Below are 13,102 nucleotides of genomic sequence, written 5' to 3'. Positions count from 1 at the left end.
GCAGCGCTGGGCTTGACGATTATTATGCCACGGCACGGACTCAAACGGCACGCTGCGGCTACCGGCAAACCGACGACGACGGACTCATTAATATCCTTCCCTTTTCTGCGAGTGTCACTTTGTGGTGGCGCTGCGGCACCAACGTCAAATCTACCTTTAATTTTTCATTCCCCCAAGCTAGACGCTGGTCGCGATAAGGACGCTGGTCGCCACGGGTTTGGGGCGCACATTGCTTGACAACATCGTGGTTAGGTGATCTTTTGGTAGACACCACGAGCGACCGCTAGTAGTCCAAGAAGAGCAAAAAAGGAGCAAATGTCTGCCATTCTTTCATCATTCGCATCTTACATCTGACTAATTACGGTACCGTTGGAGGCGAAAAAGCTTTCCTTGGAAGGATTTCCCATGTGTATCCAGTAGCGTGCGGGCGCTCCAAATAGCTGGAACACTCAAATGCCAGAGTTGTCCTGAGCTGATAACATGTTGGGCGCCTCCCCCAGCACGCTGTGGATGACATTGTTCCGGGAAGTACGTTCATTAAGCGCAAAACGAGATTCAGTAGCGAAAGATTGCTGGTACCTGATAGCAGCTTTGAAGACTTTTTAATGAACGTCTCAACGCAGATGTGGCGAGATAAATATAATAAATTTATTCCATTTTGAAAAGAGCCCTCCTCCTCACACGCCTGAAATGTGATACTTTTTGGAGTATGATTTATAGCATTTTCATACTTCTGTGTGCTTTCGTTCTCTCACAAATGGGCAGCCGTAAATGTGTGTGACTTACGTAAAATATATCAACCAGCAAACCACTGGCCACTCAATATTAACCGATTCCTACTTTCCGCTCAATCGATCGCGCGTTCTCGTTTTCGTTTTCGAGCTCAACTTATGAGCAATCTCCTAATTAGCTACAAAACGACACACATAAACACGGTGCGCCCTGTTTCGCCTTAGTAAGGAGTAATTATTACATAAAAGTTTAACAACTAGAACACAACATCCATAAGCAATTAGTGGGCACACATAAACAGCCTGCCGGCCACCGAGCAGTTGTTGGCCCCATTTGATTGCGCAAAGGACACCGAACGGCCTGACGCGTCGTGTGACAGGTAACTTAATTAAACCATATTGCCTGCGTCTTGCGGAGCGTAATTGTCGCTCGAGGCCATCGGTGAATTAGAGTGACTCTTTGTGGCTCTCCGTTTTGTGTGTGTGTGTGTGTGTATGTTGAACGCCGTTAACGATGCCTTTTTGGGCAGTGTTTTGTTGCAGCCCAGTGCCTCCAAGGGTTTCGAGGCAAAGAAATACATTGTGAGCGGAGCCAGCTGTTGGGTTTTTACATTAAGAAAAGGGTTTGCAATAGAGTTGAAAGAAAATGATTCGATTCCACTCTCGATTAACCTATTTTTCGAAAAAGGTTTTGAGGTCTATTTTCTTAGAAAATATGAATTAATTATCCTCCCCTGGAGTCAATTTGTTAAGACAAGTTGTTTCCGGGTAGTGTCCAAAATATTAAGGAATCCTACCCAAAACACTCGCCGAGCTGATTATGAAGAATTTCGAACGGAAGTGCCATTGATTTCCGCTCTTTTATTACCGCCTGAAATGGAGTCCGATCGACGTACGACAAGCCTACAATTATAATCGAATCTTTTCTCGTGTCTTTTCCTTACGAACTAGCCCGGGTTATGTACAACCTTTTCCGGTGTTGTTTTGATAGACCTTCAACGGGTGCGCAAGAACTGCGCCGGATGTTGGATTGTTTTTCCATCTATTTGTAGGGAAGCTTGTGCCGTTTCTCCTCCACTTAGGACGATAAGGACTGCTGTACTTCTTGTGTGTTTGAACCTTTTTACTTAAAACCGACAACAAGAAGGTTGGACCGTCACATACACTCTCAAGCAGAGAGCTGAATAGCAAACACTAATCTGCAATTCCAATCAACCCCGAAGCCATTTCGGTTCGGTTTTAGTTCCATCGTATAATTACAGCGAGAAGAATTTATGGCTTTTCTTCCCCCTTTCCGACCCCCCCCCCCTCCCTCAGGTTTGATTCTTGCTAATAATTTGAGTAAAACATCGATTTCATAATTACCATAAAACGAACATAAAACAATTCCTCCCCCATTGGTATTGGATCACTCCAGCGGGTTCCAAACTGGCAACTGGCCATATTTAATGGCGCGGGATGCCCGCTAAAACAACCGCGATCGTGATCCGGGATCGAATGGCCGAGGTCAAGCGAAAAAGTCATACCGACCGCACCGATTCGCCTCGAACTCTCCCCGTTAATAGCCACGGCGGGCGCAAAAAGGAAAAGCAATTTTCTCTAATGCAATCGAAACCGTCGATTACAGCACACAACGCACCACGCTTTCACCACCAGACCCCAGACTATTCACACACACACATATATATATTGCACCATTAAACGGGCAAGGCGGTGGGGTTTGGCAAAGAAATGAAGCCATAAAATGCTGCCACAACGGCTTCAAAACTTTACTCCTTCGAAGCGCGGACCGGGAGGCATGGCAGGCAAAACTTTACCTTCAGCGGGCAGTTAAAATATCCCAACTGGTCATAAAAATCTATCCAAAAGTCGTAACGTTTACTACTTTTAAGTGGAATAGCTTTCAAACAAAACGGCCTCCACAGCAGCCGTTCTTTCTCTGTCTGCTGGGCCGTTTTGATAACTCCACAGCGAGACACATTAATGCGCAGCGCAAGGGAAGTCCTTTACCGACATGCGAGAGCGTTTTATTGGCCCCTTTCCAATGGTACCGCCCTCACCAGCGCGCACAGGAACTCAATCATATCGACATATTTAATGATCAATCTCGGTGGCCCCCCATAATGGCTGTTGGACCAAAATTGTGCCCCCAATTCCGATAAAAAGCGACAATCCCCCGCAAACGCAAACATTAGAACTCACGTGACCGCGATTCCGAGCGTCGAATTGTTGTTGCGATAATGGTGTACTTAATGAGGCGAAACGAACCCTCCACTTGAGTCAATTCGGGGCGTAAGCGTAAGTGGGGTAGCCCACCACACGGGGGGGGAGACTGATTTATTGTGCGGGTCCACGTTTCGTTCCGGGCTGATGAAGCGCTCTCGGGAAGGGAATTAGCTCGCTGCGATTGAAAAACCAAAAGCAATCACCCTCGGCTACTGGCTGTTGCGACTGTCAACTGGGCGAACCAGTCAATCCATCATCCGTCAGCCGCCATTCCGGTTCCGGGACTGCGTTATGCTCTTGCCTCATCCACCCTCGTCTCTTCGCTCTAGTAGCGCGTTTTTCCACACCCAGTGGGATTGGTCGGGATGAATTAATAATGCAAACCCTTTTTCAATAACCTCAATGGAGCTCAAAGCCGCCCTTATTTTTCTAATGGAGTAGAGCGCGCAGCAAGTATTATGTTGCTTTATGTACCTCTCTATTGAGTGTGTGTGTCTGTGCTACATTGTAGATTGGCGATTGAAGAGAGCGGAACGGATACAACAGCTGCGACGACCTATTGGACATTTCCCCCCCGGGAGAGTGTTGATTGAAGGAAAATGGGACCTGCAAGCGTAACGAAAGACGCGAAGAAAGTTTGCTTACAATGTTGGTGGACACAAGCAGCAATTAAAGCAACCTCCGGCACCATTATCTCACCATCAAGCGTTATGGAAAGCTTTTCCCTCGAACCGCGCGACCCTTGTTAATAGAACTGTAAAAGCATAAATTACTCCCGGTTCACCCCAAGGTTCACTGGCTGCAAGCTGACCCCCAAACGCTGTGCAGGGAAACTCAGACCGCATCTCCACAGCAACTGACTACATGTTATTTAGTGTTTTTCCATCCCGATTTGACGCAGTACCAATCCAATCGACCCCCGCAAGGGGTTACGGACCACCATTATAAACGGGCAGGCAACAATGAGCACCTTTGACCCTGGCGCCAGGTCGAACCTGCTGTGGCCGCCGTCAGGTCCTGGCGTGGCGCATAGGTGCATAAATTATTGAACACGAGTGCCTTATAAGCGGGACAATTTATCGTTTCGATTCGATCGAAGCCTGTTTTCCCAGCGCAATCGTTCCCAGGCGCATTCTTGGCCGTTTTCGGTGGTTTAGGAGCCGACTCCAGCTGGGCGACGCAGGGTGGGAAAATATGTTTGGAAATGAGTAGAGTAAACATTCCGTGGACACGGTACTGCTATCTGGTATGATCGATCAAGTCGCCCAACGACATCGAGAGAATTACGACACTAATGCCAGAGGGCGTGTTGGGAATCGACTTCCAAAAAAAAAAAACCCAACCACTCCACCGTATGTCCACGGCGATCGGTTTCAGGTCGTGGCGGTGATGTCACAAACGAAAAGGTAATCGGCAATAAAAGTGGCCCAGTGCAGGAAATCCATTTCCTTTCTTCGTCTAGTCCCACGGTGATCTGTTGATCACCTGTGTTATTTTTTTTGTTTATTTGGAGTACATTTTTTGACGTTTTTCCCAAGCGCTTCATCGCGATCGGGCACACGGGCGCTGTAAAGAAGCTGTCATTACCCATGGCCCATGGAATCATCATCATCATTTTCACCATCTGTACTATTCTTCTCATAAAGATTGTTTCCTGTAAGCGGGAAAGTTCTATTAAAGCAGCACACAACCCCCGAATGGATGATGCGAACATCGGAAAGCTTCATACAACGGGAAAATAACCCAACCCAAAAAGAACGCGCAAGATGTTCCCGAGAATTGAGAATTCAACGGCAAGAGGCAACCGAAAAAAAAACGGGCTCCAGCAGCATACTCACACAAACATAAAAGGGAGAAACATAAAACATTAAGCCCACGAAATTCTGTTCCATTCTCAAGCTGATGCTCCGCCCGATTTTATGCTTTTTCCTCCTGCTGCTGCTCCTTCTACCTATCCGTTCCCATCTAATGCAACCAATCCGTTCCGTTGTTCATTCTGTCTCTTGCGGCCCGAAAACCAAACCAAACCCAAAAGAGAGATCGGTTTCATCAACCTCATCATCACCCTCATCATCATCATCATCATCGGCGTCGTCTTGGTGTTCGTTTCTCGTTTCCTAATGCTCGCCTCCTCCAGTGTGCTGCCATAGAAACAAAGCCATCAGCCCGGAGCTTTGACTGCGCATCGCTGCCGCCATGATTTTTGTGTGTGTACACACGCGCGCGCTCTTGTGTACACGGTTCGGTGGGCGCTCGGTTGGTCCCCTTCTTGGCCGTGCCCATGTCGCTGTGCAGGGGTATGTGCGCGCGCGCGCGCACCACAAGAGTGTTTTCATTTTTGGGGAGACAGCCCGGGACAGCATCAGTGTATGGGTGATTTTCCCTGCTGGGAGTTTGCTCAGTAGGAAGGTTCGTTTTTTGGTACATAGGAACAGACCTTGACAGGTTTACTGAATATTTTGGGGATGGTAAGCAAATGCACGTATCGCGTTTATGTACAGCGATTAAAGTGTGTTTGGTTGGATGATTCTTTCGTTTTTAAATTGCAACATCATTCGATTTAAGTGCAGCATGTAGTGGGCCTGCGACTCGAGCTCATCGTCCATCAAATTCAATTTACCTGCCATCATCATAATTTAGTGATAAATGGATGACTGCAACATGCGAGGGACAGCTGGCCAACATTAGAAACTCCTAATTATGCTAGACACTGCGCTGCTGTGGGGCTTTTGGAAATTGGCTCAAAACTTATCTCCCTTGAGTTGAGTAACACATTCTCCAATTTCCACCCGCTTCCGCCGCGACTTCCAACACGTGCCACAGAAAATAGCATCCGATCATGCGATGCGCGTTTCTTAAGAGCTTAATTTAAATTCAATTCTCTCCGTCTCTTCCCCCCACTGCCACCATCAAAGTCGTTTAGAACCACGACCACGATTTGCTATAAAACACACACACATGTTGGCAGAAATGTGAAAAAAAAAACTGAAGCAGAGCAAAACATCAAAACCCATCGACGCCCCCCTGAGCTGGAGGAGCTGATTGAAATGGAACCTCGAGCAATGGGAACGAGAAGACCGACCGGCCGGACGGACCGCAACCCCAACAAAACAACAACCTCACCCGAACGGATCGTTAAACAAAAAACCGGAATGGAAAATATGGTGCTCAAAGGCGGCGTGCCGAACAGGCCGGGCCCGGAAAAGAAGCAGATCACTCGGCAGCCCCGGGGAAACACAGAACAAAATTCGCCCAAAATCCCCCCGCCCTGTGCGGCACTCGTCCTTCCTTCGTTCTCGTTTGTTGTCGAAATTGTTTCTGATTGCGCATTGCCCCGAAACTCCGGTTGAGAAGGGAACGATTCGAAGGGAAGAAACCTGTTAAAAAAGCACGGTCGGAGAGCATTAAACGCAACCGAAAATAATGGCCAACGAATTTAGTCTTCTTTTTTGGCGCGATGGTTTGTGTGTGTGTGTTTGTTACTTTTCCCTCTTCCAGCAGAACTTTTTCGGTGGACAACCGCGGCCAACCAGGCCGTAACGGCGAAAAACGGTGGGCTTTGGAACCACTGGAACATAAAACTGCATCGCGCTGTCGTTTTGGAGGCCGACGCGGTCAACATTATAATTTGTTTGTGATGGGCAGAGGAGGCTGCATATGGGCAAAAGAACCGTTTCTGATGTGCAAACGGACGATGTGAAGGGTGCACTTTGAAGCTGTATTTGTGGGTAAAAGTTTTGTATTAAATTAAGCATCGGGGGTGCTTGGACGCGTGTGTTAATTTGACTGTAAATGTTTTACACTAATTCTTCATCATTATTTCATCCTGTGGAAGCTCATGCTGTGAGCGATTGCCAGAAACTCCCGCTTCGTGGACAATTATCCAACAGGCACCGTGTCCTCATCATCGATAATGATGTAAACTTTCCTGGTCCGGAATTATGAACACTTGGAATTGGGCTTTCTACTAGAAATCTCCTCTTGAACGGAGTGATTTTTGGTTCCACAAATCAACGGAAATATGGCCGCCTGGAAGCTGTGCTCAGAGTCTCACCCGAAAAAAACAACACACACACACACCCCGCGGTGCTTGAGAACCGTTCACTTAATTTATTCCCATCTAATTAGGGGAGAGATTTTTCAATCCAACAACCTTGCCGGAGAGTGATTAAATTGTTTCTGGAAATTTGATACTTTTGTCTAGCCCAACCAAAGGGGCACTACTACAACCCACGGGAGAGGTGCTTTCGTGCTGTGCGCTTGCTGGGGCAGCCATTCTTGTACACTAATGAGATCGTAAAGTAGAGAAAAAAAAGCAAAACAACGCAACGCAGTGTCGACGACTTAGAAAGATGAAACTTCAGCTCGCGTGATTAGCCCCTGGCCCGCTGTCGCCATCTTGCACCACGATGATCATGCTGATGATCTTGATCCGTGGCTGGCCGGTGTATGGAGTACACTGGCCCGTCCCGTACCCGCCTCATTCTCATTGGCTAGCCTACGGGGCTAAACTTCAATTTATGCGTCTACGCTGGTGTTTGGGTTGGGACTCTTTTTTCTCTCCATTTACTCAGCTGACCCCTGTCTGGAACCTCAATCGTCGCCCCAAAATGCGACGTTCGAGGTTACTTTATTACCGTGTGGCTTGGCTTTCCACGTTCTGCCTGTGAAGCTCAACGGGCCGGGTGAACGATGGATCTACAGAGGAAAGATAAACATAAAAACAAAGTTTAGAAGCATCAGAGGGGGACGAGCACACGAAAATTAACTCCCCAAGACACCTACGGACGAATACGATCGTGGATGGAAAAGATGGCGGAAGGTACGCTCGAGCTCCCAAAGATTGGTAGCTTCATTTCGTTCCCGCTGTCATCCCCAACTTCCAGCTGCGCCTCCCGAAAGTGAGGTCGTTTAAAATAAAGAGTTTATACATTGGAACCCTCCTTCCTCCTACTCGGGACCTCGGGAGCGCGGCCTCTTTCTGTCTCACTCCACTTACCGGTCCAATCGCGCGGCACGACTCGGCGCGACCGCGAAGGTCTTAATGTATTTTCATAAATTATCAAATTTATTTTCATTCTCATTTTAGATAACGAACGCATTCGAGCGAGCGCAACACGACCAAAACGAATGGAATGGACGAAAGAATGAACGAACGAAATGGCAGGCAAAACGGTGATCTTGCGCTCGCGGTCGCCATCTGCTGAGAACGGTTTGCTTGCCGCTTGCCGTCCCAATGTTCTCGACCGCCGTAGGTTATTTTCGTTGAATTATAAATTCAAATCTTCTTCTTGAGTTCCCCCCCCCCCCTTCTCCATGTGACGCTCCTCTCGGATGAGAAAGTATTTTAAAGCCCCATCCCGCACTGCCGCGCTGTTTCGAATGGAATCATTAAAGTGCATTTTTCGAACTTTACAACCTGTCGTCTGCTTACTTCCATCGTCCCACTCCTTCCTTTAGGGGCCGTCCCGCCGTCGGTTTCGGTACGATCATAAAGTGCAGAAGGTTCCAGCGTGGACTGACCAATCAAAAGACGATAATCGGGAATTTATTTTCCAACTTTTCTTCCTAAAATCCCCCACCTTCATTTTCAACCGCCTCCTACGTTCGGATGGACACACCAAAGGGAACCGCGCCATTTGCAGCGTTGCGGTGAAAGCGTTGCTAGGGAGATGACTCGGTTTTTCGGGGGGCTTTTACTCTTTATTTACACACCAGTGTTGGTGGAGACATTCAACCGATTCGAAGCTAAATTAATGTTTCGCGCTAGTAGAAATGTTACTACGGTGATCCGGTTCGGTATGCTCTCAGTGCAGTTACCTCTTAATGCGGATCGCATCACATGAGTTAATCCTCCCGACTGGAATGCTCATTATGAAGAGGGGTTTTTTAGGGGCGAAAAGGATTGAGTTGAATCTTTCTCCCTGTTGTCGGCAAGCATGAAAGGAAGCGTTTTGGGGAAGGGGTTGCTTATTGAGCCCAGCTTAAGTTGCTTCAGAGCTGCGGAGCTTAGAGAGATGTTGCCTAGAAGAAATTAATTATGGAAAAGAAGATGGTCACAGATTAGTTTGTCGTGTTTGCTTGCTTATTTTGAAGCATTTTTTTTAGGTTAATAAATTTCAAACATGCTTCACAGGCATCAAACCCCTTCCCAAACATACCCAAATGAGGTGCTTATATCATTTTCCCGCAACAACCCATTCCCGAACATGGTAAATGAATTCGATCGCGAATCGCAAGCGCAGGCAATCAGCGCAAGAAGCGAAGCAACACGAGAAGAAGTAAACACACAAAAAACCAGTAACGCCAATTTATCGCGTGCCCGATTCGCGCACGCAGTCAGGAACCCGCTTTTTAGGGCCATTTGTGCGTTTTGCGTTTGATTATTTCGTTCGGTGCGTTTGTAGTGCGCGCCCGGGTTCAAAGCAAGAAGCGGCCCAAAACCTCCCAAAAACGTCCGATCGAAGCTTTTATCGGGTTCGGCTGTCCGTTCGCTACTTGCTGCCATTTGTCTCCGAAAAGTCTCTCCCAGATAAAGCCGCGCAGTAATGGCCGCGGTGCGTTCGGCAGAAGAATAAACGACGGGCACAAACGACGCGCGGACGCCGACCGTACGAAAATGATATTCCGACCCGCAGCAAGAACTTTGCGCGCTTTAAGCGGAAAGCGCGCGGGGCAGTTTGTGACATGTGCGCACAGAGTGCGCCGTCACATACGCACCGAAAAAAAAACATGGTTGCCGGTTCTTTGCGCGGCACCAGGGCGAAGGGGGAAAAAAACAAACCAAAAGAAAAACCAACCGCAGCAGGCTTTGGAACCACTGCGCGACCAAAACGCGAACGCAAACGCAAGCGAACCACCATTAATTAACCGAGATGGGATGATATTAATATAAATTTTGCCTTAATGGTCTTAATTCCCGGACAGCTATATCGTCGGGTCGGGTCGGTTTGCGTCGTCTGCAGCCGTTGGCGCGCGCACCCCGTTTCCCCTGGGCTGGGACCGCTGGGAGACCGGATTTATCGTTCCGAAAAAGGGAACGCGGACGGTTTTCGCGCACACACAAGCTCGGGCACACACAAGCGTCGTTTTTAAGGATCGCGCGGCCCAGGGCGGGAGCTGATTGTATTCAAAATGGAGAATTTAATATAGAGACCACAAACTCTCTTCCCTCATGGCTCTCTCTCTCTCTCGCTCTGTCTCTTCATCCCCCACAAGGTAGTTCCATGCACGAAATTCGAGGAACGACATAACAAATAACCGGCTACCTGTTGTGCGGTTGAATGACTTTTGCATAAAAATGATCTCGCAAGCAGAAAAGCAAGACATCGTCTCCGGCCCTGGGCCCAGTGATTCGGTGGTGTTTTGTGCGCCGTGGACATTTAATAAAATTATCCAAAGAATTAACGAACGAACAGAGTGGTGGTAGCCAGAGGGACCAGGGGGTGTACAAAACATGGCCGGGCACAAATTTTTCATCAGGCAACAGTGTGCCTGATTCGCTCCTACGTGCGGTCGTTTATTAGGTGTCCGGCGAGCGGCCAAGCGAGATGTTCCCTGAGCAGTAAAGGTGATGATGTGCTGGAGCTCGTTTTTATGAAATAAATATTCATACGAAACAAAAAGGCCATTAAAATCATCAAGTTTCCCACCAAAAGCGCAAAGGACCTACTGTAGAAATTGTAGCCACGGGGCAAAGCCGTAAAACCGATCAATAATTGTACTTTATGAATACCGTTTGCCCACGATTGGCCAACCGCAGCTAATCGTGATTCAGTAGATTGCGTGTCGATGGGGGGGTTCTAATAGGGCAGTAGAAAAAAATAGGTAGCTGTTTAACATTTTTCCTGCATCTATTTTGATAACAGATAATTAAAACCGATCGATCGATCGAACGCGAACGACGCCACTCGCCACATTCCAATAAATCACGGCATGCGCTGCAATCACTTGCCTCATTATTCACTCCAATCTTCTGCTACACGCAGCCGCAAAACCATCCAAATAATGTCACCCCGTCGTCGGGCCGATAATTTAAACCTGCTGATAGGTTTTGCCCGTGCCCGGTTATTGGCGCACGGGCACAGCAGGGTTGCTGTAATGAATTCATTAATCGAAACACACGGAACTGCACCAATTGCGCACACATACCGATAACACGGTCGGTGTCGCGTTGTAAGCAAAACCCCCCCGTTTGCGATGAGAGTTACCCCCTGCCGGCGAAGGGCCGTACGGCCGATGCGATACGGAAAATAAATTACAATCGAACCATTTTGCTGCATGTTTTGCGTGCTGCAATCGCTTTCCACAGCTCATCGAGATCGATCGATCGAGCGGTCATGTCCGCTCCCCATCTCACAAGTTCCCCCGGGTACGGGTACGCGCACCTCCTAATGAGAAGCTTCCGGGGCTGCACCATTTATGGGCCTCGCGATATCTCGAAACCTCGATCGATCTCGATCGCGATCGTGGCGCAAGCGGTGATGGTGGTGGATCGAGAAAAAAATCGAACCTATTCAGCAAAACTATAACTTCTACTCGATCACCCGCTGGTTTGCGTCGCTGGATGGCACATCGTTATCAGCATCGCCTAGGGCCCAATAGAGACAAGGGATTGGAAGAGGGAAAGGAAACGGAAGATGGTGATGGGAAACAACATTATGCACAATCATTCCCGTATCGATGACGATGCGGTTTGGATTTTACGATATTGTTTCAACAACCTCCCGGGGGACCTGCATGAACCTCGCCTCTCTCTCTTTCGCTCTGGTTTTATGCTCTCTGGATTATCTTCTACCACTCACCCTTCCCGGGAAGTAGTATGCGGGTGTTTGCAGTGTTTTTGAAGGAAGGGATGGGAAACCGATTACGTTAAAATATATTCCCTCGTTTCGTGGCGAGGATCATCCACGCCATCATCGCTCCGATAGTTTATCTCGCGTGGATAAGAGCGATCGAAACGTCCATACCGAACCGAAATGGCCTCCCCCTCATGGGGGTGAGAAGGTGAATAAGCTCGCCACTAATAAAAAGAGAAAATTCGACGCCACAAAGTTGAACGAGCGAGCGCGCCCGGGACGAACGCGATTGGGTAAATTTAATAATAAATGAGAATATCATTATTATTTTAAATTTATGAATATGTAAATGGAAAACACGGTTGTACAGAGGGGGAAACAGAATGGCCTTTCCCTGTACGGCCGCTTATTCAATTTTCGCTCACTGCGAGCACCCCTGCCGGGAGCCACACACACACACAATCGTGTCCCGCCGTGTGGGGTTTGGAGTGAGAGAAAAATATCCTCCAGCGAACGTGGGCGAACTGTGCCGGCCGCCTGCTTCTTAATGATACGCAACACACGAATCGAGCGGTCGTAGCCGCCCCGCTGATAACGCCGATCCAAATGTGTACAGTGGAGTGGTAGGATGCAACGGCCCCACAAGATGGAGGTAAAGCATGAGCATGCACATGACGGAACAGAAAATTTAAAAGCCTCGAAAAACACCACCAAACACCAGGAAATTGGAGAATCGGACAGAATCGGGGAAATAAAGCGAAGAAAGAATATTAGTCAAACGGGGAATGATTTTTCCTTCTATGTGTGTCCAACAAGAAAAAAAATGAAGCCCTCGCCATCGGCATTCTACTTTCTCTTCCCCCGCGAAAGGGAGATGGGAATAAAGGGGGAGAATTAAATTAAAATGAAAAATCATTGGTCTTCGCTTTGAAATGGAGTGCTGGAGGAGTGGGAAAGAAATTACATTAGAAAAAAGGTATTAGATTATTGATTGTGGAGGGTCGATTATATTCCTCCATTTTGGGAGTGATCTTTCACGTAATATAAATGTTCTATGTATGATCATGTTTATAGCATTAAGCTTTCATTCTGACGATGGAAAACAACTAAATATAGGACAATTATTTTGTATCACTTACATAGGGTCAACTCCCGCTGAACTCCCCCGAACAAGCACTTCCTTCCCGAAGGTTCGATCGTTCGAGGGCTCTGTACGAACATATAATTTCGGGATCATTAATCACACTCCCCCAAAGGCACGGTAGAGTGGTTGGTGGAGTGGAGAAGGCAAAACAACAACCACACGGATGCTGGCCTACGAAGACGGTAAGACCTCACCGCACCCCG

The sequence above is a fragment of the Anopheles merus genome, chromosome 3R (genome assembly GCF_017562075.2).
Source record: "Anopheles merus strain MAF chromosome 3R, AmerM5.1, whole genome shotgun sequence".
NCBI lineage: Eukaryota > Metazoa > Arthropoda > Insecta > Diptera > Culicidae > Anopheles > Anopheles merus.
This window is presented reverse-complemented; position numbering follows the sequence as displayed.